The sequence below is a fragment of the Macaca thibetana genome, chromosome X, assembly GCF_024542745.1.
Source record: "Macaca thibetana thibetana isolate TM-01 chromosome X, ASM2454274v1, whole genome shotgun sequence".
NCBI classification, from domain to species: Eukaryota; Metazoa; Chordata; class Mammalia; order Primates; family Cercopithecidae; genus Macaca; species Macaca thibetana.
In genome coordinates this window covers 53,118,397-53,142,000 of record NC_065598.1, presented here as the reverse complement: position 1 = coordinate 53,142,000, position 23,604 = coordinate 53,118,397, and the positions used below count along the sequence as shown (strand labels likewise).

The following is a 23,604-nucleotide window of genomic DNA, read 5'->3' as shown; positions in this document are numbered from 1 at the left end:
AGGCAGCCCCAAGTTTTACAACAGCACTCAGTCTTCTTAGCCTGCTGTTGCCCTTGCTTTTGCATTTTCTTATTCATAAAGAGCAGCAGTAATGGCTAAGTGGTAGGACCAAGGGTAGCTGAACACCGAGTGAAGTTTCCTGTAGTCTTGCCACCCTCATCCATTTCAAATCAGAAATCAGTGGGCAACCAAGTGGAATATCCAAACACCTAGATGCAGCAGCAAAACCTATGACACTAATTCATCCTTGTGGCATTTCAGGTATGTACCAAGAATGCCTCATATTTGTTCCACTGCTGTTTCTGACCAGATCTGAGCATCCCAAACATGTTTAATAAAAGTCAGTTAAACCTCTCTGGTTGTGGGTCTCTTCAGGGATGGTGGGACTCAATTTTGTGCTTCTGTACTCTCGCTGATCCAAGTACTGTTGTCAGCAAATGTGAATCTAGGTAAGAGTTGATATACTAAGAATTTTAGAGCAGAAGCTCCCTAGAATTGTTATATCTAGACATCTTTGGAACTAAATGACTGCAACCAGAAAATATATTGTGTTGCCCGACTTTGTCCTCACTTATGTTTAGGTGCGGCCCATCCAGGGATCAAAGGCAATGGCTTGCTGAGAAAAGTACAAGTCACTCTAAAAATCTCTCTCCCCACCCACCACTACCACCCACTCGCCCCCAGACCACCCAAGTCAGGATGCCAGGCTCTCTAGACAAGGAAGTTGTATTCTCAGGACAACACCGATTGCTTTCTGAGTTGTACCAGGCACTGAAGCTCCTGGTACAGCTCCCCTCTCCTTTAGTCAGTTCTAGTTTCCTCCAGTCTTGCAGCAAAATATTAAGGCCCTGGAGGGAAACAGAGCTCTTGTTTCTCTGATCAGTTTCCTCAGCTCAGGGTCAGCCTACTCTGCCCCCAAATGAGGTAGCAATGACTAACTTGGGGGCCACGTGACACTGAGCAGCCTCCAACTGTCAGCCTGTGCTGGGTCATTTGCTATTCTTTTCGGGTGTACATTTGAACCCACTTCCTCTGGTTGGGGACTTCCCCATCTTATGATTCTTGGAAGGAGGCAGAGCCTACCTCCCTCTACAGACTCGAGAATGCCACATTCACTCTCCCTCCTCACAGCTAGGGGGCTGGCACATACCCTAGCCCAGTCACTCTCAACTTTGTCTTAGGAGTTAGAGACAAAGATTCAAGGACGCTGGAAGAGTCTCTCTGTCAAGGCAGTGCTGGCATCTGCAGCAAGATAGAGCTCCCTGCAGGGTGGCCATGGCGAAAACTGCAGACAAGTGCTCTGAGGTGCTGCTGCAGTGGGCTCCTCACCAGACCAGTTCTGCAGCGTGGTTTGAGTGTTGTTCCTAGCTGCAAACCTGCTTCTCCAGCCCGCCTACTAATTCTGGAAGCTGCCCAAATATCCTTTTAATGAATTCCTCTTCTGCCTAAATCATCTAGAGTCCAATTCTGTTGCTTGCAATCAAGGTTCTAGACTGATACGCACCTATAACTCCTTCAGGAATTTGTCCTACTTCTGAGAAGTCCTAAAGGGCTTTGTCCCCACGGACAGTTTCTATGACAAATCTACAAAGGGGATTCTCTGTAAATGCCCATTCTGTTATGAATACTAAAATTAGAGACCGTAAGGCTACCCACCATTGTTCCATAGTATCTAGTTTAGTACCAGCGAGCACATATGTTCTGAGCAATGCTGGAAAGCCCCTTTCAAATAACTTTTGCCTTGGCAAAAGACATTGTAATGCTTCTTGAAATAGTTTCATGATGTCATTTATGTAGTAGACCTGATTTCTGTGAACACATTATTTTGAAATAAGGATTTAAATTGTGCTTTGGCAGGAACTGAATATTCAAATGTAATGAGTTTAATTGATTATGAAAATGTTTCTTTTGAGATGATGCAATAACTGCCTGATATTGAGCCTGCTGCTCCAGTGTGCACTAGTAGAAAGGCTTTCAAAGTTGATCTTGGTACATTTGAAATCTGGTAAGCAATTGATTCTCTCGCTAAGCCTCAGTATAGGATCTAGTTCTAAGTGATAAGGCACTAACAATGCCCTGAATCCAGACCAAAATGGGGCTGCCTCTTGCTAGAGCTTTGAATTCCAGCCATGGGAGTATGACTGGGGAGAGTTTCTTTTTTTTTTTTTTTTTGAGACGGAGTCTCGCTCTGTCGCCCAGGCTGGAGTGCAGTGGCCAGATCTCAGCTCACTGCAAGCTCCGCCTCCCGGGTTCCCGCCATTCTCCTGCCTCAGCCTCCCGAGTAGCTGGGACCACAGGCGCCGCCACCTCGCCCGGCTAATTTTTTGTGTTTTTAGTAGAGACGGGGTTTCGCCGTGTTAGCCAGGATGGTCTCGATCTCCTGACCTTGTGATCCGCCCGACTCGGCCTCCCAAAGTGCTGGGATTACAGGCTTTGAGCCACCGCGCCCGGCCGACTGGGGAGAGTTTCAACCTGTGGGGCCATCTCCTCCTCTCATGACTGCCTGGACCCACTTTCCCCATTTGTCTCTACCTGCTGTGTCCACTTCAGGAGGGCCAAAAGTTTGCTGTATTCGAGGTTGTACCAAAGATGTTACCAGAGCTGCTGAGCATCTGAGACTTAGGGGGTACAGAGGGTGTCTGCATGCCAAAAATATATGTGCTGGCAAAGGAATCTTGGAGGGGCAAGAAACTGATCTATATCTAGATTGTGGTGGTGGTTATGACTCTAGGCTTCTGTTTAAACTCATAGACCTGTACACTAATATGAGCAAATTTTACTGTATGCAAATTAAATATAAACCAGGCATGTCAATTTGCATGTGTAATCTCAGGTACTCAGGAGCTGAAGTGGAAGGATTGCTTGGGGCCAGGAGTACAAGAGCAGCCTGGGCAACAAAGCAAGACTCTGCCTCTAAAAAAAAATATTAATTAGACCAGGCGTGGTGGCTCAGGCCTGTGATCGCGGCACTTTGGGAGGCTGAGGCGGGTGGATCATGAGGTCAGGAGATGTAGACCATCCTAGTTAACAGAGTGAAACTCCGTCTCTACTAAAAATACAAAAAAAAGAGCAGGGTGTGGTGGCGGGCGCCTATAATCCCAGCTACTCAGGAGGCTGAGGCAGGAGAATGGCGTGAACCCAGGAGGCGGAGCTTGCAGTGAGCCGAGATGGCGCCACTGCACTCCAGCCTGGGCGATAGAGTGAGATTCTGTCTCAAAAAAAAAAAATTAATTAATTAATTAAACATAAATTTTAAAACAAGAATATATGTGCTAGAATATCCACTTTCCACATGTGAATTGTTGTACAGTGGCACAGCATGCGGGCACATGACCACAGTGTCTCCAATCTAATCTGGAAGCATTATGTAGCTCAGTTCACACTTCAATACCCAGCTCAATTATGTAATTCTTTTTTTTTTTTTTTTAAGACAGGGTCTCACTCTGTCACCCAGTCTGGAGTACAGTGGTGCCATTAAAACTCACTGCAGCCTCAAACTCCTGGGCTCAAATGATCCTCCTGACTCAACCTTCTGAGTAGCTGGGACTTTGGGTGCATGCCACTGAGCCCAGCTAATTTAAAAAACTTTTTGTAGAGACAAGGTCTCGCTTTGTTGCCCAGGCTGGTCTCAAACTCTTGGACTCAAGTGATCCTCCCACCTTAACATCCTAAAGTGCTGGATTTGCAGGCATCAGCCACCGTGCCCAGCCTCAATTATGTAATTTTTTTTTTTTTTTTAATAGAGACAAGGTCTCCCTATGTTGCCCAGGCTGGTCTTGAACTTCTGGGCTCAAGGAATCCTCCCTCCTCAGCCTCCCAAAGTGTTGGGATTACAGTCATGAGCTACCGTGCCTGGCCCCAATTATGTAATTCAAAAATTTGTGAGTGACTGCCCACTTTTGGGCAGAGAATTAACAGGTGTGAGGAAGGTACGGGGCTTGGTTTTCTTGCAGGCTCCTACTGAAGGTCAAAAGAATCTGTTCTAGTAAGCTGTGATTGTGCCACTGCACGCCAGCCTAGGCAACAGAATGAGACCCTGTCTCAAAAAAAAAAAAAAAGCGTCTCTTCTATGGTACTATTCCTAGAACCTACAAACTGACAACTTACGTGTATTGGTGAAAAACTTGGTGGGATCACCAAATGCTAAGAAAGAAGTCTGTAATCAACAGTCCACAAAGACCCAAATTCCCAGTCATAGAACCAACTTTCTCTAAAAGTTTTGCGGGGTAGCTGCATTCCTACCATTCTCCTGCTTTGTTGGCAAAGTCCTGGTCTCTGTTCATCTCCAGCTGCTGTGCCATGCAACTCTTGGTTGACCTCTGAGCTCAGTAGTTTTCAACCTTGGCTATAGTTTAGAATTGCCTGGGGAGCTTTTAAAAACCTCATAATCTGGCCACCACCCAGACCAATTAGATAAGAATCTCTGGGATGTGGGACACAAGCAGGAGTATTTTTTAAAACCCCTCAGGTGATTTCTACACTTTTGAAAGAGGGCAAGTTTCTATTTCATGGGCCAGTAGGAACACAGGAAGAGGTACGTATTTGTCTGCTCAGGCTGCTGTATCAAAATACCAAAGACTTGGTGGCTTAAACAACAGAAACTGGGCCGGGTGTGGTGGCTCACACCTGTAATCCCGGCACTTTGGAAGGCCAAAGCGGGCAGATCACAAGGCCAAGAGATTGAGACCATCCTGGCCAACATGGTGAAACCTCGTCTCTACTAAAAATACAAAAAATTAGCTGGGTGTGGTGGTGCGCACCTGTAGTCCCATCTACTCAGGAGGCTGAGGCAGGAGGATCACTTGAACCCGGGAGGCAGAGGTTGCAGTGAGCCGAGATCACGCCACTGCACTCCAGCCTGGTGACAGAGCAAGACTCCATCCCAAAAAACAAAACAAAACAAAGCAGAAACTGATATTCTCACAGTTCTGGAGGCTGGACGTCCAAGATCAAGCTGCCAGCCTGGTTGCTTTCCTCTGAAGCCTCTCTTTCTCCTTGGCTTGCGGGCGGCCACTCTCTCGCTCCCTCTTCACATGGTTGTCTTTCTGTTGTCTCTCTTTGTAACCTCGTCTCCTCTTCTTGTAAGTACACCAGTCAGATTGGATGAGGGCCCACTTCAACAGCCTCGTTTTAACTTAATTCCCTCTTTAAAGGCCCTGTTTCCAAATACAGTCACATTATGAGGTACTAGGGGTTAGAGCTTCCACATATGAATTTTGAGGGGGCACCATTTAGCTCATAACAAGGGAGATCATGGTTCCTCTAATAATCTTCACACTTTTTTTTTTTTTGAGACGGAGTTTTGCTCTTGTTGCCCAGTCTGGTGTGCAATGGCGCGATCTCAGCTCACTGCATCCTCTGCCTCCTGGGTTCAAGCGATTCTCCTGCCTCAGTCTCCCGAGTAGCTGGGACTACAGGCACCCATCACCATGCCCGGCTACTTTTTGTATTTTTAGTAGAGACGGGGATTCTCCATGTTGGTTAGGCTGGTCTTGAACCCCTGACCTCAAGTGATCCACCCACCTCAGCTTCCCAAAGTGTTGGGATTACAGGCGTGAGCCACCGTGCCCGGCCAATCTTCACACTTGTGTTATTTTAACCTGTTGTTTTTGATAGCCAAAGCCATGGGCCATTAGAAATGTGGCCGCCTGCATCAGGATAGAAGACTAGAGTTCAGCAGGCCAGTCCAGGTTCTACCTTCATGAAACCATTCTCCTAATACCAACTCCTGTTTCTCTTAGCACTAATGTTGGGACAGTTCTGCTTTGCCTCCAAAAAACTCTGAAGTGGATCAGAGTAAGATATTAATTAAATTAACTCCAAGTTCCCTGCTGCATCCCAGGCTGTAAAAGCTATCCCTGTTGTATTTCCCATCCTAAATTATGCCCAGCCACATTGTCCAATGGAGTTCACCAGAAGTTGCGTTTTCAGCCCAAATGATAGCATTAAAATGTTCCAAATAATATATAAATGTCCAAATTTGAACGATACAAAGTCTCTCCACTTCTGAAAATCTTGGGAGAAAGATTAATTCCAAAATGCCAGAGAACTTTAAGTCCAAAACTATTTCTTCCCCAATTTCTGTTTCTGCTCAGTCTCAGCTAGAAGGATCTTGCTCTGAGATATGGGGAGAGTGGAGGTTCCTTTGGCTACTGCAACCTGGGCTCTCATCCACTGAAATCGGTGAAGTGCCTGTAGGACCTTCAAGACAAAATTAATCCAGTGTCAAGATTCTCATATGCCCCACTTCCTAAGAGTTCAAAGAGTTAATTGGGCACATAAGATTTTCCCAGTATCAATGACACATGCACAAAATTTAGAAGAAAACAACACAAAAAAGCAATCAGACAAATCTCATAAGTGGAACATTCTGCAGAACTATTGTCTCGGTATCTTCAGCAAAGCAGTATCATTAAAAACTGGTGTCTGCATGAAAAAATGCTCATCATCACTCGCCATCAGAGAAATGCAAATCAAAACCACAATGAGATACCATCTCACACCAGTTAGAATGGCAATCATTAAAAAATCAGGAAACAACAGGTGCTGGAGAGGATGTGGAGAAATAGGAACACTTTTACACTGTTGGTGGGACTGTAAACTAGTTCAACCATTGTGGAAAACAGTATGGTGATTCCTCAAGGATCTAGAACTAGAAATACCATTTAACCCAGCCATCCCATTACTGGGGATATACCCAAAGGATTATAAGTCATGCTGATATAAAGACACATGCACACGTATGTTTATTGCGGCACTATTCACAATAGCAAAGACTTGGAATCAACCCAAATGTCCATCAGTGACAGACTGGATTAAGAAAATGTGGCACATATACACCATGGAATACTATGCAGTCATAAAAAAGGATGAGTTCGTGCTCTTTGTAGGGACATGGATGCATCTGGAAACCATCATTCTCAGCAAACTATTGCAAGAACCGAAAACCAAATACTGCATGTTCTCCCTCATAGGTAGGAATTGAACAATGAGAACTTGGACACAGGAAGGGGAGCATTACACACCGGGTCCTATGGGAGGGAGTAGGGGAGAGGGATAGCATTAGGAATATACCTAATGTAAATGATGAGTTCATGGGTGCAGCACACCAACATGGCACATGTATATATATGTAACAAACCTGCACATTGTGCACATGTACCCTAGAACTTAAAGTATAATAAAAAACAAAACAAAACAAAAAAAAACTGGTGTCTGTGCTAGATTAAAAGAGACTTAAGGGACATAAACCAGATGCAATGCATGGTCTGGATTGGGCACCGATTTGGATGAAACAACTGCATAGGACATTTTTAGGTCATTTGGGAAAATATGAATAGAAGCAGGGTGTTAGAAGGGTTGAAAATTTACTGAAATAGCAAAAAGGAGGTTAATGACTGAAAAAAACAGAATGAAGAACATTATGTGTAGTATGATCTCAGTTTGGTAATAAAATAAAAGCATGCATAGACACACACATGCGCAGATCCTGTAGGTTATACACTAAGGTCTTACAGTGGTGATCTCTGGGAGGTGGAAATTTTACTTATTTATTTATTATATTTCTGCTCATCTATATTTTCTAATTTTCTACAATGCATATATACTGCTTCTGTATTAATAAAAGGTTAATCAAAGAAAAAAATTCTTAGACGCCGGGCATGGCGGTTGACACCTGTAGTCCCAGCACTTTGGAAGGCCAAGGCAAGAGGATCCCTTGAGGCCAGGAGTTCAAGACCAGCCTAGACAACATAATGAGACCCCATCTCTACAAAAAAATTTTAAAAATTAGCCAGACATGGTGGCTCGCACCTGTAGTCCCTGTTACTCAGGAGGCTGAGGCAAGAGGATCGCTTTAACCCAGGAGTTTGAGGCTGCAGTATGATCATGCCACTGCACCCCAGCCTGGGTGACAGAGTGAGACTCCATTTCATAAAAGAAATTTTTAAATTCTTAGAAGTCACAAGCAGGGCCAGGCGTACTGGCTCACACCTGTAATCCCAGCACTTTGGGAGGCCGAGGCAGGGGGATCACTTGAACTCAGGAGTCTGAGACCAGCCTGGGCAACATGGCAAAACCCTGTCTCTACAAAAAAATACAAAAATTAGCCCGCATGGTGGTGCACGTCTGTAGTCCCAGCTACTCAGGAGAGGCTGAGGTGGGAGGATTGCTTGAACCCAGGAAGTAGAGGCTGCAGTGAGTTGTGATCGCCACTGCACTCCAGCCTGGGCAACAGAGGGAGGCCCTGTCTCAAAACAAAACAAAAAAAGTAACAAGCAAACCTCAACCCCAAAGCAGTTATTATAAATAAAATTATATTACTAGAAACCAGTACATAAAATACTGTTCAGACCCACATTGCTGTCAGAAAGCAAAGCTTACAGTGGAGACAATGATATCTGGGGGAAAGGAGAATAAATATAGTAAACGTGAGAGAAAAAAACAAACTGCCTTGCTTTCAGCTTCAACAGGAGACAAGTTAAATTGTGCTAGTTGTCTAGGGTCCACAACCTCTTAAGCTTAAACTCTGCTGGGATTTATCTAGAGACTAATTATGGCACTTCGTTTACCAAACGGGAATAGGGTGGAGTTCCATGCATGTGTACTGTTTCCTCCCTCAGGAGGTGATATTTGCGACATTCCTGTGTTCCTGAAAAGTTAGATTTTCGTGGGGTGACACCCATAGTCCTCAGGCCATCCTCAAGGCTTCGTTCTTCAAAATCCAGGCTATTTGGCCAGGCGGGGTGGCTCACGCCTGTAATCCCAGCACTTCGGGAAGCCGAGGGGGGCAGATCACGAGGTCGGGAGTTGGAGACCTGCCTGGCCAATATGATGAAACCCCATCTCTACTAAAAATACAAAAATTGGCCGGGTGTGGTGGTGTGTGCCTGTAGTCTCAGCTACTCGGGAGGCTAAGGCAGAAGAATCGCTTGAACCCAGGGGGCGGAGTTTGCAGTGAGCCGAGATCACATCACTGCACTCCAGCCTGGGTGACAGAGCAAGACTCCGTACAAAAAACAAACAAACAAACAAACAAACAAAACAAAACAAAAAACCCAGGCTATTTAAAACCTCTTAAATCCCCATTTTAAAGCTGTGCTTCTGGCATCTCAGCATAGCCCTGAGGCTGCACTCAGTTTGGTGACACAGCTTTTCCACACTCTCCTGTGAACAGCCACCTCCTTTTGGAATAGTCATGGTTCCCAGTATGATTCAGACCCTTGCTGTATTAGTTTACTCTTGCTGCCATAACAAATTACCACAAACTTAGTAGCTTAAAACACACATCTATTATCTTACAGGTCTGTAGGTCAGAAGTTACAGGCAGGTCTCACTGGGCTATAATTAACGTGGGCTTGTTCTGTGAACAAAAGTTCTCTGAAAAGGAATTTGAGGAAAGAGACTTTTAGTCCAGTGAACAGTTTGCAAACCTGGGTCACAGCCTCCAGTGTAAAATGAAGGTGCATTCCAGAGAACAAAAAGAAAGCTTATTTTGTTGTTGTTTGCTCGCATGTTTGTTTCAGAGACACTGTTGCCCAGGCTGGAGTGCAGTGGTGTGATCATAGCTCACTGTAACCTGGAATCCCTGGGCTCAAGTGATCCTCCCACTTCAGCCTCCCATGTAGCTGGGGACTACAGGGGAATGCCACCATGCTCCAGTTTTATAGCAAAAATTCCTGCCCAAGTTCCCAATCAGATCTGTTTATGCCAATTAAAGATTGAAAGTCAGTTCTCATTGGTTGAGGCAGCTGAGTTCTGATTGGTCAATACAGCCAAGCCCTGATTGGTTGACACAGCTGAGCCCTGATTGGCCAAGGCAAGTGAGCTCTGATTGGCTGGTTCTGATGAGTTCTGAAAGTCCAAAAGTTAAAATATGTGATCTTCCGGTCATGGTTGCTCATGGCTGTAATCCCAGCACTTTGGGAGGCTGAGGTGGGTGGATCCTGAGGTCAGGAATTTGAGACCAGCCTGGCCAACATGGTGAAACCCCGTCTCTACTGAAAACACAAAAATTAGCTGGGTATGGTGATGCATGCCTTTAATTCCAGCTATACAGGAGGCTGAGGCAGGAGAATCGCTTGAACCCGGGAGGTGGAGGTTGCAGTGAGCTGAGATCACACCACTGCACTTCAGCCTGGGCAAAAGAGTGAGACTCCCTCTCTAAATAAATAAATAAATAAATAAATAAATAAATAACTGACATATTTTACAATGATCCTCTTGGTCTTTCCTTCATAAATCTGTTCAAATTTTATGTACCACTTTATATGATGGTATGTAGTAGTTTCCTATTGTGAAACCCCACCTCTACTAAAAATACAAAAATTAGCCAGGTAGCCAAGCATGGTGGCAGGCGCCTGTAATCCTAGCTACTCGGGAGGCTGAGGCAGAAGACTTGCTTGAACCCAGGGGGCGGAGGTTGCAGTGAGTGGAGATCGTGACACTGCACTCCAGCCCGGGCAACAGAGCGAGACTTTGTCTTAAAAAAAAAAAAGATGTGAGCTTTCTGGAAACTCTGAGTATATGTGGGACCTCTAGTCAGCAATGACTGCAATGGCTTTATTTTAAATTTAGGCCCAGTTAGCCACTTGGGTTCCGTCTTGAAAAATTGGCTCTTCCAGGTTCACAGATCACAGCTTCTTTCTGGAGTCACTAGGGGAGAATCCCCTTTGTGTTCATTTGGGCTTTTTGGCAGAATTCAGTTCTTTGTGGATGTTGAACCAAGGTCACCATTTTCTTCCTGCCTATAAACTGAGGCCACCTACATTCCTTGGTTTGTGGCCCCTCCTCCATCTTCAAAGTCAGCAACCATAGATTCAGTCCTTCTCATGTGGTTTGTCAAATGATCCCCTCTTCTTCCATCATCTTCCACTTTTAAAGACTTGTATGATTATGTTGGGCTCACCCAGGATAATCTACCCATCTCAAAGTCCTTAACCTTAATCACATCTGCAGATTCTCTCTGGCTATGTAAAGTAATATATTCACAGGTTCCAGGGATTAGTACATAACCATCTTTGGGGGATTGTTATTGCATTCTGGGCACATCATCTTTTCTTGGTCTGGGATTGGCATTTCTTTACATTAGTTTTGTGCCTCAGTAGTTACTGCCACTGCCTCTTGCTCTGGAATTCCTCGATTACATGAAGCCTGCCTCTTAGTGGTGGTTTCCCCTTTACTTCCAATATATTTTATGTGACGAATTGCCTTCAGTGGAGTCCTAAAATGACATTCAGAAGCTTGTGCCCTTTGGTCCTGGGGAGGAAAAATTTCTCTGCCTTGGGCTTGCCGCCCTTGCAAAAAGCCTTCGAATTTTCTAGGCCTTAAGTGGAACTTCAACAACAGCAGAAACAGTTCTTTCTGTCCACTCTTGCAGCTCCCTTTCTCCTTTGAAGCAGGCTCAGCTGAGTTTCCTCTTTCTTTTTAATTGTGAGAAATGTGAAAACTACAGAAAAAGTACAAGAATATTATAATAAAAATGCATATTCCTATCACCCAGAATTGTAGACATCTTGTCATATTTGCTTTCTGCAATTAAAAAAATCTTAGAAATCTAGCTAAAATTTTGTTTAGCTACCATCTGCATTCCCATGCTCATCTGAGGCAACTGCTATGGTCTGGAGTGTAGTCTCATCCATTTTTATACTTTACAAACATCCATCCATCCATAAACTATATATGGTATTTTTGTGCATATCCATTTACATAATTGTATCTTTTTTTAATTCAACGGCATGCTTTTGAGACCTGTCCATATTGCTATATGTAGATCTAGCACCACTTCAGTGCAGTGTTCCATTGTATGACATCATCACATTTTATTTTTTCACAACATTTTGACAAATTGCTCTCTAAAGTGGTTGAACCAGTTGATATTTCTACCAGCAGTGTAGGAGTATGCTTATTTCCCCACATTCTTCCCAATGCTTTGGGGAGGTTTTTTTTTTGTTTTTTTTGTTTTTTGTTTTTTGTTTTTGAGATGGAGTTTTGCTCTTATTGCCCAGGCTGGAGTGCAGTGGCGCGATCTCGGCTCACCGCAACCTCTTCCTCCTGGATTCCAGTGATTCTCCCCGCCTCAGCCTCCCGAGTAGCTGGGATCACATGCATGCGCCACCACTTCCGATAAGTTTGTATTTTTAGTAGAGACGGGGTTTCTCCATGTTGGTCAGGCTTGTCTTGAACTCCCAACCTCAGGTGATCTGCCCGCCCCGGCCTCCCAAAGTGCTGGGATGACAGGCATGAGCCACCGCCCCCGGTTGCTTTGGGGAGATTTTAAATATTTGTCTGTCTAATGGGTAAGAAATTACACCTCATTTTTGTTCTAATGTTCATGTGTGAAGTGTTGCTCACTCTAGGTTGATTTCCTGACACATGTAGGGCCTCAGCTCCTCTATCTAAGCAGGAACTGAAACTCCGGCCCCTATAGCCGGTGTCAGTTCTGGCTTCTTCATCTGCACACATATCTATCTCTCCTTTACAGGTTCTCATTCTGTTTCTGACCCCTGGAGATCTCCTCTTTTTTGTTTTCAAGCACAGCTGTTTATTTTTTAACCTTAAAAATATTTTATAAAAAGATGGGACAAATTCAAACTGTTCCAAAAAACTGTTCCAAATTCAAACAAAAGCACATAACGGAATGCACTGCATGAACCTTAACTGGATCCTGGTTTTTTAAAAACGCTATGAAGACATTGGGGAACAATTAGGGAAATCAAAATATGATCTAGATGATGTTATTAGACTATATTAAAATATTATTGTTAGAATATTGTTCATATACTTAGTTGTGATAAAGGTTTTATAGTTATACAGGAGAACAACCTTTGAAGATACACACTGAAGTACTTAGGAGTGATGTAGTCAACTCACTATCAGATGGTTCAAAAAATTAGATAGATAGACAGATAGATAGAGCTAATAGGGCACAATGTTAACAGTTGTTGAAATTGAGTGATGGGGCCAGGTGCTGTGGCTCACGACTGTAATCCCAGCACTTTGGGAGGATCACCTGAGGTGACCCCAGCACTCAGGCGGATCACCTGAGGTTAGGAGTTGGAGACCAGACTGGCCAACATGACGAAATCCCATCTCTACTAAAAATACAGAAATTGGCTGGACGTGGTGGTGTGCACTTGTAATCTCAGCTACTTGGGAGGCTGAGGCAGAGGAATCACTTGAACCCGGGAGGCAGAGATTGCAGTAAGCCAAGATCGCACCACTACACTCCAGCCTGGGCGACAGAGTGAGACTCCATCTCAAAGAAAAAAAAAAAAAGAAGAAGAAGAAATTGAGTGATGGGCATAATGATAGTCATTGTACTAGTTTGAACTTTTCTATATATTGGAGATTTTTCACAATAAAAAGTTGGGACCATTTACACAAGATTTCTAGGTATTTGAAACAGGGCTGATGGCAGGTTTTAGCAAATGCTCAAATCACCATCTTTTTTATTTGAGGCTGGAGTGCAGTGGCGCAGTCACGGCTCACTGCAGCCTCAACCTCCTGGGCTTAAGTGATCCTCCCACCTCAGCCTCTCCAGTAGCTGGGATTACAGGCATGCTTAGAGACAAGATTTCACCATGTTGCCCAAGCTGGTCTCAAACTCCTGGGCTCAAGCAATCTTCTCACCTCCACCTCCCAAAGTGCTGGGATTATAGGCATGAGGCACAGTGCCGGCCTCAAATCACCATCTTGAGCCAGATGCTCAGCTAAGGTGTTTTTTTTGTTTTGACAGGATCTTGCTGTCACCCAGGCTGGAATGCAGTAGCAGAATCACAGCTCATGCAGCGTCGAACTACTCTGGGACTCAGACCATCCTCCCACCTCAGCCTCTCCCCAAGTAGCTGGGACCACAGGTGTGCACCACCATGCCCGGCTAATTTTTTAATTTTTTGTAGAGATGAGCCCTCACTATCTTGCTCTGGCTAGTCTCAAACTCCTGGGCTCAAGTGATCCTCCTACCTCAGCCTCCCAAATTGCTAGGATTCTAGGCATGAGCCACCATGCCTGGCCTCAGCTAAATTTTTAACATTTTAATCTGCTCCTTGAGTTGGTCACCTTTCCTTACCTAACATGTACATGGCTATATTAGTTAGGATATAGGTCCAGCTTCTTGTAACAGTAACACAAATAAACAGAGGCTTAAATACAACAGAACTTTATTTCCTTCAGATGTAACAGACCAGAAGGCAGTACAAGGCTAGTGTAGTAACTGTTCCATGAGGCTATCCATTCATTTACTCTCTTCATCATCACTAGAATGATACTCCCATCATATGCTACAAAATGGCTCACATTTTAGTTAGCAGGATGAAGAAGGGAAGGAAAGAGGATCCACCTTTCACAGTAAGGGCACAACCCAAAAGATATGAGTACACATCTTTTCCAGTCTCATCTCATTGACTAATATTTAATCACACTTAGCTGCAATGGAGAACGGGACATGCAATGTTTAGCTGAGGACGCATACACATTTCTAAAATGATAATAACTTTAAAGGAAAGTGAGAACAGATATTAGAAGACAATTAGCAATGTCTGACATGATGGCCACTCCTTTCTCAATCACAGTGTGTTCTTTCCTTTCTTCTTTAATTTTTCTTTTGGATGCAGCCATTTGTTTTCCTAACAAACTCTTTGTGACTCGGAGGTTCATCATTAGTAAAAGATATGCAGTCGAGAAATTTTGGATCTGGCAAAAGCACCCACTGTTCAACAATTCTTGTCTACTTTCACCTTACTGGAATTGCATAATTCCACCAGGGGGTATTCTCTGACCAAAATCAATATATATTCCAGGCTTAACTCAGTCTATCATTAGCTTGCCTGACTCCCCTGTAGTATGTCTCAACTTCTGTGTTTCCTTCTTGTGGAGTTCTAACTCTACACATGTCCTGAGCATGTACCCACAAGGACATGCCATACCTGCTTCTCGGCCCATAATTGTGTTGCCTTGAAACTCATCTAAAATGCATGACAGGCCAGGCACGGTGGTTCACGAGTGTGTAATCACAGCACTTTGGGAGGCGGAGGCAGGTGGATCACCTGAGGTCAGGAGTTTGAGACCAACCTGGCCAACATGGTGAAACCCCATCTCTACTAAAAATACTAAAATTAGCCAGGCGTGGTGGTGGGCGCCTGCAGTCCCAGCTACTCGGGAGGTTGAGGCAGGAGAATCGCTTGAACCTGGGAGGCGGAGGTTGCAGTGAGCCGAGATAGCACCACTGCACTCCAGCCTGGGCAACAGAGTGAGACTCTGTCCGAAAATAATAAAATAAAATAATAAATAAAATGCATGATATATTTTACAATGATCCTCTTGGTCTTTTCTTCATAAATCTGTTCAAATTTTATGTACCCACTTTATATGATGGTATGCAGTAATTTCCTATTGCAGTCAGAACAAACAACCAGAACTTACAGGCTTAAAAATACAAACTTGTTCTACTACTGTTCTGTAGGTCAGAAGTCTGGCTTAGCTCGTCTGGTTTCTCTGCTCTGCGTTTCACAAGGCCATAATCAAGGTATCAGCCAGCTAGACTCTCTCATCAGGAGGCTATGGGAAGAATCTGCTTCCAAGCTCATTCAGGTTGTCAAAATCTAGCTCTTTATGTTGATAGAACTGAGGACCCTGTTTACTTGTTGGCTGTCAGTTGGGAGCCATTCTTGGCTCTCAGAGGCCTCTCTCCCATCCTTGCAAATGGCCCCTACATCTTATGCTTGTAATTTCTCTGACTTTTCCTTCTGCCATATCGCTTTTGCTGCCAGCTAGGGCAGGTTCTCAGCTTTTAAGAGCTCATGCCAAAATGAGATTGGGCCTACCTGGGCAATCCAAGATAATCTCCCTATATTAAAGTTTGTACCCTTAATTACATCTGCAAAGTCCCTTTTGTCATATTAATATATCATATTCACAGGTTGTAAGGATTAAAGTATGAACAGTTTGGGGTGGGGGAGGGGTGCGCAGGGGGGCGGGGATGCATTTTTCTACCATGTGTTTTTTTTCCAATTGCTCTAAATTTATATGGACTCTTTAAGTGCACGTTTAGGAGGACACCACTCAATAGCATTGTAGATCTGGATTCCAACCAGTAGAGTAATTCCTGTGCTTTTTTTTTTTTTTTTTTTTTTTTTTCCTTCTCTTCCTGTCTTTCCCTGGTCTCTTTGAGACCTAGATAACCTCTATGACCTAGTAACAAAATATCTCCCTGTTTTCTAGTTACATCTTTAAGAACCTTTAGCTCTTGGGTGTATCTTCTTTTTCCTTTCATCTCTGTCTAGCTTGCTCTCCAAGATCACATTTTCCTAAGAATTGATTGCTAAGGATGAGAATTCCCAAGGATGAGAATTTTCCTTCTTATCCTCCATCTTAAACACTATATCTTCTTGTACTGTTTTCTTTTATTGTCTCACTGCTCTTGTTCTGACAGTAAGACCAAAGCTTATTCTTATTTTTTCTAGTGATTTACTATGGGAAATTTCAAACATATACAAAATTAGAAAGAATACTATAACAAACCCATATAGAATAGCATAATGAATCCCTCGGCTTCAATAATTATCAATACTTTATACATTTTAATTCATCTACTCATGCATTTTTTTGGAATATTTTAAAGTAAATCCCAGGACATCATGTTATCTCACTCACAAATAAATCGATATGAAGCATTATTTTGAAAGAAATTCAGTACCTCCTCGATTTTATGAGCAAACCATATTGCTAGAGAAGTTAGTCTTTAAAGGTTTTTGCTTAGCCTCTGGAATTTTAATGATTTCATGACTTGTTTCTCCACCTCAATACAAGATGATATATCCTTTGTATGATAAACACTCCCATTCCTCTAGCTGTAACTTGATAAAAATCACCTGCCTTCCTAGGTTAAACGCATTGTCTGGGTCTTTAAAATCCAAAGTCATGGTCATGGCTCTCATAACTAATAAATCCAGAGCCACCCTGAGGTCATGCAGAGGTGGTGGTAGGTGGGTGAATCTAGGAATCTGTGAATGTGCCACAAAAATTCAAGAAGGCAGCCCCTTCATAGTTGTGTTTTGTTGTTGTTGTTGTTTGTTTGTTTTTGCTTGTCTCTTGAATGGGATGCAATTCAAAACACGATAGAGGAACAGTACTGATAGAAATGCCACCTACTAAAATGTAGAAGATACAATCTCACTTTAGTACTTTGTGGTTCACATGGAATTTGGCTACTTTTGCAGTTTAAAGTCCTGGCCTGTAATCCTGGCTGAGAAACAGAGGAAAGGGAGCAAATATTTTTCAGCCTTCTGATAGTGAAAAGGTCTGATTATTGAAACTTTGTTTTGAGGCAAACCTTAGCCAAGGCTAAAATATTATTTTCCTGATACTCTTATCCATGCCTCAGCCACAAAAGCATGCACAGTCTGTTCTTACTTAGGGTCTGCATGGGCCTATCTGCTTTTAGATACCAGCTACGATTGCAAGGTCAAAAACCTTTGAGGCTTATGTTTTCTAAGGCCACTGTCTATGAAGAGCAGTTATGTGCCTGCAGACACCAGTTATCATATAAACTGCTGTAAACTCCCAAAGTCAATGATGCACATGGCCAGTACTTTCTAGGGCCTGCCCTTATGAAAAAGAAAAAAACAGCCAGAACACCTTTGCATACCGGCCACCACACTGCTACAAAGAGAATTGCCTCCCTCAAATGCCAGTCATTGCATCCATTTCTCAAGGTTTCCCCATTCATACACCATGGGATCTCTCCAAATATCATATAATCACACCAGTATCTCCCTCCACTGAATTCCTAATTGAGAAATAGACACAGGAATTAAAGAGGAATCAGAATATTGAGATATATTGTTGTTAAGACTGGTTTGGAGAACAGGTCTGTGGCCTGTAGCCTGAATTAGGTTTCCAATTCATTTATCCCAAGCCTAGACTTTTTCACCCTCCTGAGGTGACAGATGGGTCTGTATAGCAGACCCTCACCCCACCAGTCACAGAAAGGGTGCTCATCCACCTGCAGGCCTCCCTACCCTCGTAGGCTGATAACATGGAGGGGCAGAGAGGAGAACACAGGTGTGCTGTGGGCAAGGGAACTCCGAAAAAGAGAGAGCAGGGAGCTTAGCAGGGGCTGAGCAACAGGCACTCAGTCCTATCTTGGAACCTCACCAATGAAGTCACTGTGGGGAGGAGGTGTGGAGGGGCTGCGGGAAGCTTTCTTCACAATACTTCTGAAAGTGCAGAAGTTCCTATTTCGTGGACAGGTGGGAATACAAGAATGGGGGATGTCAGCTAACTTATGGCTGCGGTTAAAGGGAAGGGCCCCCTCCCCCAGAGGTCAGGGCTTTCTCCAGGGGCCAGCCTTACAGCCTTACATTCTTACTGTACGACTGAAACAAATTGGAACAGAAGAATAGGTAGAATTGGGTGTTCTGGTGCTCAGCAGAGACAGTGGAACCGACTGGTTTTGCTCCATGAACACCTCTTAAGAGTCTTTGCCTAATTGCTGTGGCTACCTGGGAGGGAGAGAACTTTAGAGTTAATTTAAGCCCAGTTATTGTTTTTGTTTTTGTTGGCCTCAGATGGCAGAGGACATCAAGTCCAAATGCGAGACAGAGGATGAAAGAGTTTAAAACACAACTTGCAAACCGGTAGCCTGCTGAATAGATTCAACCCACAGATGTGTTTGACTTAGCCCATAAGAATTTTCAAAAATATTTTGTAAATTACTTGTCAGTATATAAAAATTGGTAGAGTTCACATAAGGACCCAGATTTTATGGCTTCTCTGGAACAGTTCAAAGATTCTGGATATGCGGATGTGCATTTCTATAGGGCAAAATCAGCTGGATAGAATAGCCACTGCTTCATTTAGGAAGGGGTACAGTTTCCATCCAGGCTCTTGTATGACCTGCTTAGCCCCTGCCCACGTTTGAGTTTGTGTTCTCTCAGTTAAATTGGCCAGCACTAGAGGTTGTTTGTGATCTGAAAGAAATGCAAATCATCCATCTCTGTGAGTGTCTAATCATGTCAGAGCGAGTATTTGGCAATGTGGAGAGTGCCAGGGAGGTGTATGCCAAGAATCTGACCATCCATCGGGAGGGGGAGGAATGAGGAGACATCTGTCTATATAATGAGGATGGAGAAATTGTTATGAAAGGCAGGAGAAAAGGGGGCCACAGCCCATAGTGCAGAGAAGCAGGCTAGACTGGAGCAGGTGACTGCGGGAGTCAATTACAGCCAAGTGTTGCTAGGGCAACTCAGGCTCCGCGCACAGCCTGGAGGGCCTCCGGCCTTCTTACTGCTAAGGCAGCTGATTTAGGAGGCCGGAACTCTGAAGTCTGAGAAGCTGATGAGGAAAAAGACAAGGTTGCAGAAGCATTGTTTTAGGTTGGGGCTAAAGTCTTGAAGCAGACACAAAGGGAGCTACAATGTCCCACATGGGGCTACTGGTGGTCATTCTAAAGGCCTCTGGAATTGGGAACCATCACATCTCACCCCTTAGGGCAGTTCTTTCCAAACTGCAGGTCTCAAAGCATTGGTGGGCTGTGAAATCAATTTAGTGGAGTGAAATCAACATTTAACAGAATGAATAGAAAAATAAAAAAAAAGAAATAGTTTTTTTTCTTTAAACAGAGTGCATTCACATAATAAAGGTAAATATTATTTTGTGAAACACTGGCTTCAGATGTGTGTGTGTGTGTGTGCGCGCGCGCGCGTGTGTGTGTGTGTTTGCATGCACAGGTACATGTACTGAGTTGTGATGTCAAATATGGTATGTTTCTTATTCTGTAAATTGATCTCAAAAACCTTTGAAAGCCACTACCACAGGCCACAGAATCAGTCACCATGGCTAGCTGACTGGATGGACCTGATTTGGCATGTCCAGTTGACTTCTTTTCTCTTTATTTTCAGTTTTTGTTGTTCTTGTGAGCAAGATGGGCAGATGTAGACCAATCATAGCTTTCTAAGGAGCCACTCTCTGGTATCAGAAAACAAACAAAACAAAACAAAACAAAAAACACAGGTAATGTTGAGCCTGCTGGGAAACAGGTTTTGGGGTGTGGCTTCTCAGAGAGACACAATTGCTTGGGATTCTACACCCTGGGAGTGGTAGAGTGGTAGCACTACAGAAGAGCATGCGAGTAAAGCCAAAAGGAGAGCCTGCTCCATGGTGCTGGTCCCAAATTCTGTTCTTGTGTGGAATCTTCCAGGATTTCTAGGAGCAATATCATCCCTACCATTTTCTGCATGGCCCACACTATTGATGCCCCACCCAATGGCCATCCTTCACTTTCTTCCTCCCTCATAGAGACCCTATTTTTGTTCTCACATAGGGCAACACTGTACATCAAGGGAGCAGGGATTTTCAAATGAAGACCTACAAAATACAAGCCCCAAATTTGTATTAGCTTCAAAAGACATAACAATTACTCAATTTGTTATACAACTTTCTAAATGTGTATTCTCAACTTTTGTATTCAGCTTGTCGCAGTCTGGTAACCAACAGTTTATAGACTCGCACCAGTCCAGGGACCACACCATGAGTGGCACTAGTCTGAGCTGATTAATCATGATAATTCTATTTCCCTTGCCAAATGATTGGTTTAGGCATGGGCATGAGACACGATTTCTGGCCAATAAGAGGGGATATCTACTGGGGGCATAGGGAAAAGTTTCTCTTGGTCTTAATAAAGGGCATATAACAGTTATGTTCTTTCTTCCAGACTCTTAATGCTATTATATGGCCTTGGGATACCTGAGTACCTGTGGATGTCTTATAATCATAAGGTGAAGGACCAATAGGCTGAAGATAGTGGAAACAGGTGGAAGGAAACTAGGTCCTTAGGGATGTTGCTGGGCTGCTGAATTACTTGCCCAGGAATCCCTCTATAGCCCAACTTATGGGAAATAATAAAATATTGTGTGTTTGGCTTTGCTATTATTTGTAACTGAAATAATTCTAATTGATGCACCTTGTAGAACATGACAGGGTTAACTGGTTTGAGCACAGAGGCTTACCTGTACTAAGGATATTTTACAGTGAGCTTAGAACTCCCAGAAGAAATTGTAAGGATAAAAAAATGGTTAGATAAACCTAAAGTTGTATACTGACCCACAAGACATAGCAGGTGTCATTCTAATTATAGCATCATTTCTTGTACTTTTGTCCATACAGTAATTTTGACGTTTTGTGTATAGTTCCAAGAATTTTAACACGTGCATGGATTAATGTAACCACCACCACAATCAGGATACAGAAAAGTTCTATCACCTCCAAAAACTTTATCGTGTTGTTGCTTTGAATTTGCATGCCTCCACGCCTAATCTCTGACCTGTTCTCTATCACTATAGTTTGTCTTCTGAAAAAATGTCATATAAATAAAAACATACAGGCCGGGTGTGGTGGCTTATGCCTGTTATCCCAGCACTTTGGGAGGCCGAGGGGGGCAGATTGTTTGAGGTCAGGAGTTTAAGACCAACCTGGCCAACATGGTGAAACCCTGTCTCTACTAAAAATACAAAAATTAGCCCGGCATGTTGGCACGCGCCTGAGTCCCATCTACTCGGGAGGCTGAGGCATGAGAATCTCTTGAACCGGTAGGCGAGGTTCCAGTCAGCCAATATCGTGCCACTGCACTCCAGCCTGAGCAACAGAGCGAGACTCCATCTCAAAAAACAAAACAAAACAAAAAACAAATTAGCCTAGCGTGGTGGCGCGTGTCTTTAAGTCCCAGCTACTGGGGAGGCTGAGGCAGTAGAATCACTTGAATCCGGGAGGTGGAGGTTGTAGTGAGCCGAGATCATGCCATTGCACTCCAGCCTGGGCAACAAGAGTGAAAGTCTCTCTCTCTCAAAAATAAAAATAAAACAAAACAAAACAAAACAAAATAAAATAAAAAGAAAGAAAAAAAGAAAGTTCCAAATTTTTCCCTATGTTTTCTTCTAAAAATCTTATATTATATTCAGATCTATGTTCCATTTTGAGTTAATTTCTGTATAAGGTGTGAGGTTTTGATCAAGATTTGTATGAGTCCATTTCTGCATTCTCTATTCTGTTATGTTAGTCTATATATCTATCTCTTCTCCAAAACCGTACTGTCTCGATTACTACAGTTATGTGGTAAGTCTTAAAATCAGGTATAGCAGTGTGATTCCTCCAACTTTATTAATCTTTTCAAAATTGCTTTGGCTATTCTTGTTTTTTTTTGCCTTTCCATGTAAATTTTAGAGTTGATGTATATCCACAAAAAATCTTGCTGGGATTTTAATAGGAATTGAATGAAGTTTATAGATCAACTTAGAGAGAACTGACATCTCTAATATGTTAAGTGTTCTAGTCCATGAACACGGTCTATCTCTCCAAATTGAGGACTTTGGAGATTTCTTTCATCAGCATTTTGTACTTTTCAGCATAAAGGTCCTGTACACGTTCTGTTAGATTCTTACCTAAGCATTTTATTTTTGGGGAGCTATTACAAATAGTATTGTTCATTACAAGGATAAAGAAATGTGATTGATTTCTGTGTGTTGACTTTGTATCCTGCAACCTTGCTAAATTCATGTATTAGTTCTAGGGAGGTGTGTGTGTTTGCGTGTGTGTGTGTGTGTGTGTGTGTGTGTGCTATTTGGGATTTTCTGTGTAGACAGTCATGCCATCTGTGAATAGGGATGGCTTCATCTTCCTTTCCTCTTCTCTCCTCTCCCTTCCTAACTACCTAGAGTTTAGAAACCTAGTTTGGACAAGATATGAGGATAGGGGATAAGTAGAGTTGTAATAGGTCATCTGTAAATTGTTCAAGTTGATTAACAGTCACTCTACAAGGCGATAAAAATATCATTATGTGCAGATGATGTGATTGTGTACTATGAAAAATTAAAAAAATACTAACAATTTAAGAATAATAAATACTACAAAAACACCAAATACTTATTGAGGGCCAGGAACAGTTCTAATCATTGTACATAAATGAACTTATCCAGTAATTGCAACCTTATGAGGTGGGTATTATTATCCCCATTTTACAGAAGAGGAAACTATGAATGGCAGAGCTGGGTACAAATCCAGCTCCAGTGCTGGCATTCTTAACTATTGTGCAATGGAACAGAAGATTCTACAAATGGATCCCAAAATGTCAGGGAGTTTAGTATTTGATAAAGGGGACATTTTAAGTTAATGAGTGAAATGTCAACCATTCAATAATTATGAAGAACAATTGGATAGATCTTGAGAAAAAATTAAACTTGGAACCCTACATTTGTACTACAGGCCAAAATAAAACTCACATGAGACAAATATTTAAATGTAATATTCAAAACCATAAAGGTGTTAGAAGAAAACATAGATGAAGAGTTTTCTAGTCTTGAAGTGGGCAAAGCCTTTTAGAACACAGCACTTAAACCAGCTACTATAAATAAATGAAATGATAACAAATTTGATTATATAAAGGATGTTAAACTTGTATGTTCTAAGAAACAGTTTTACAAGGTTAAAACACAAACAAAAAACTGAAGAACATATTTATGACAGGAAGACAAGAGTATTATCCGTGATATAAAAAGAGCTATTCCAACTCAACAAAAAAGACTATTCAACAAAAAACATGGGCAAAATATACAA

General features: G+C 42.8%; 2 protein-coding genes across 23 annotated transcripts in view; one reads left to right on the top strand and one right to left on the bottom strand.

Annotated features, from left to right (window-relative positions):
• TSR2 (TSR2 ribosome maturation factor) overlaps positions 1-23,604 on the bottom strand; it is a 1,158,091-nt gene that overhangs the window by 733,068 nt on the left and 401,419 nt on the right. For 2 of the 22 annotated variants that reach the window (XM_050777060.1, XM_050777085.1), the window contains exon 1: positions 12,208-12,211. The exons of the other annotated variants lie outside the window; for them this stretch is intronic. The gene's annotated coding sequence lies outside the window, so the exon portion shown is untranslated. Of the gene's footprint in view, positions 1-12,207; positions 12,212-23,604 lie in introns of those variants that run through there. 22 annotated transcript variants of the gene reach the window in all.
• The window catches only part of HUWE1 (HECT, UBA and WWE domain containing E3 ubiquitin protein ligase 1), a 650,778-nt gene that overhangs the window by 468,754 nt on the left and 158,420 nt on the right, over positions 1-23,604 (top strand). The gene's annotated exons all lie outside the window — the stretch shown is intronic.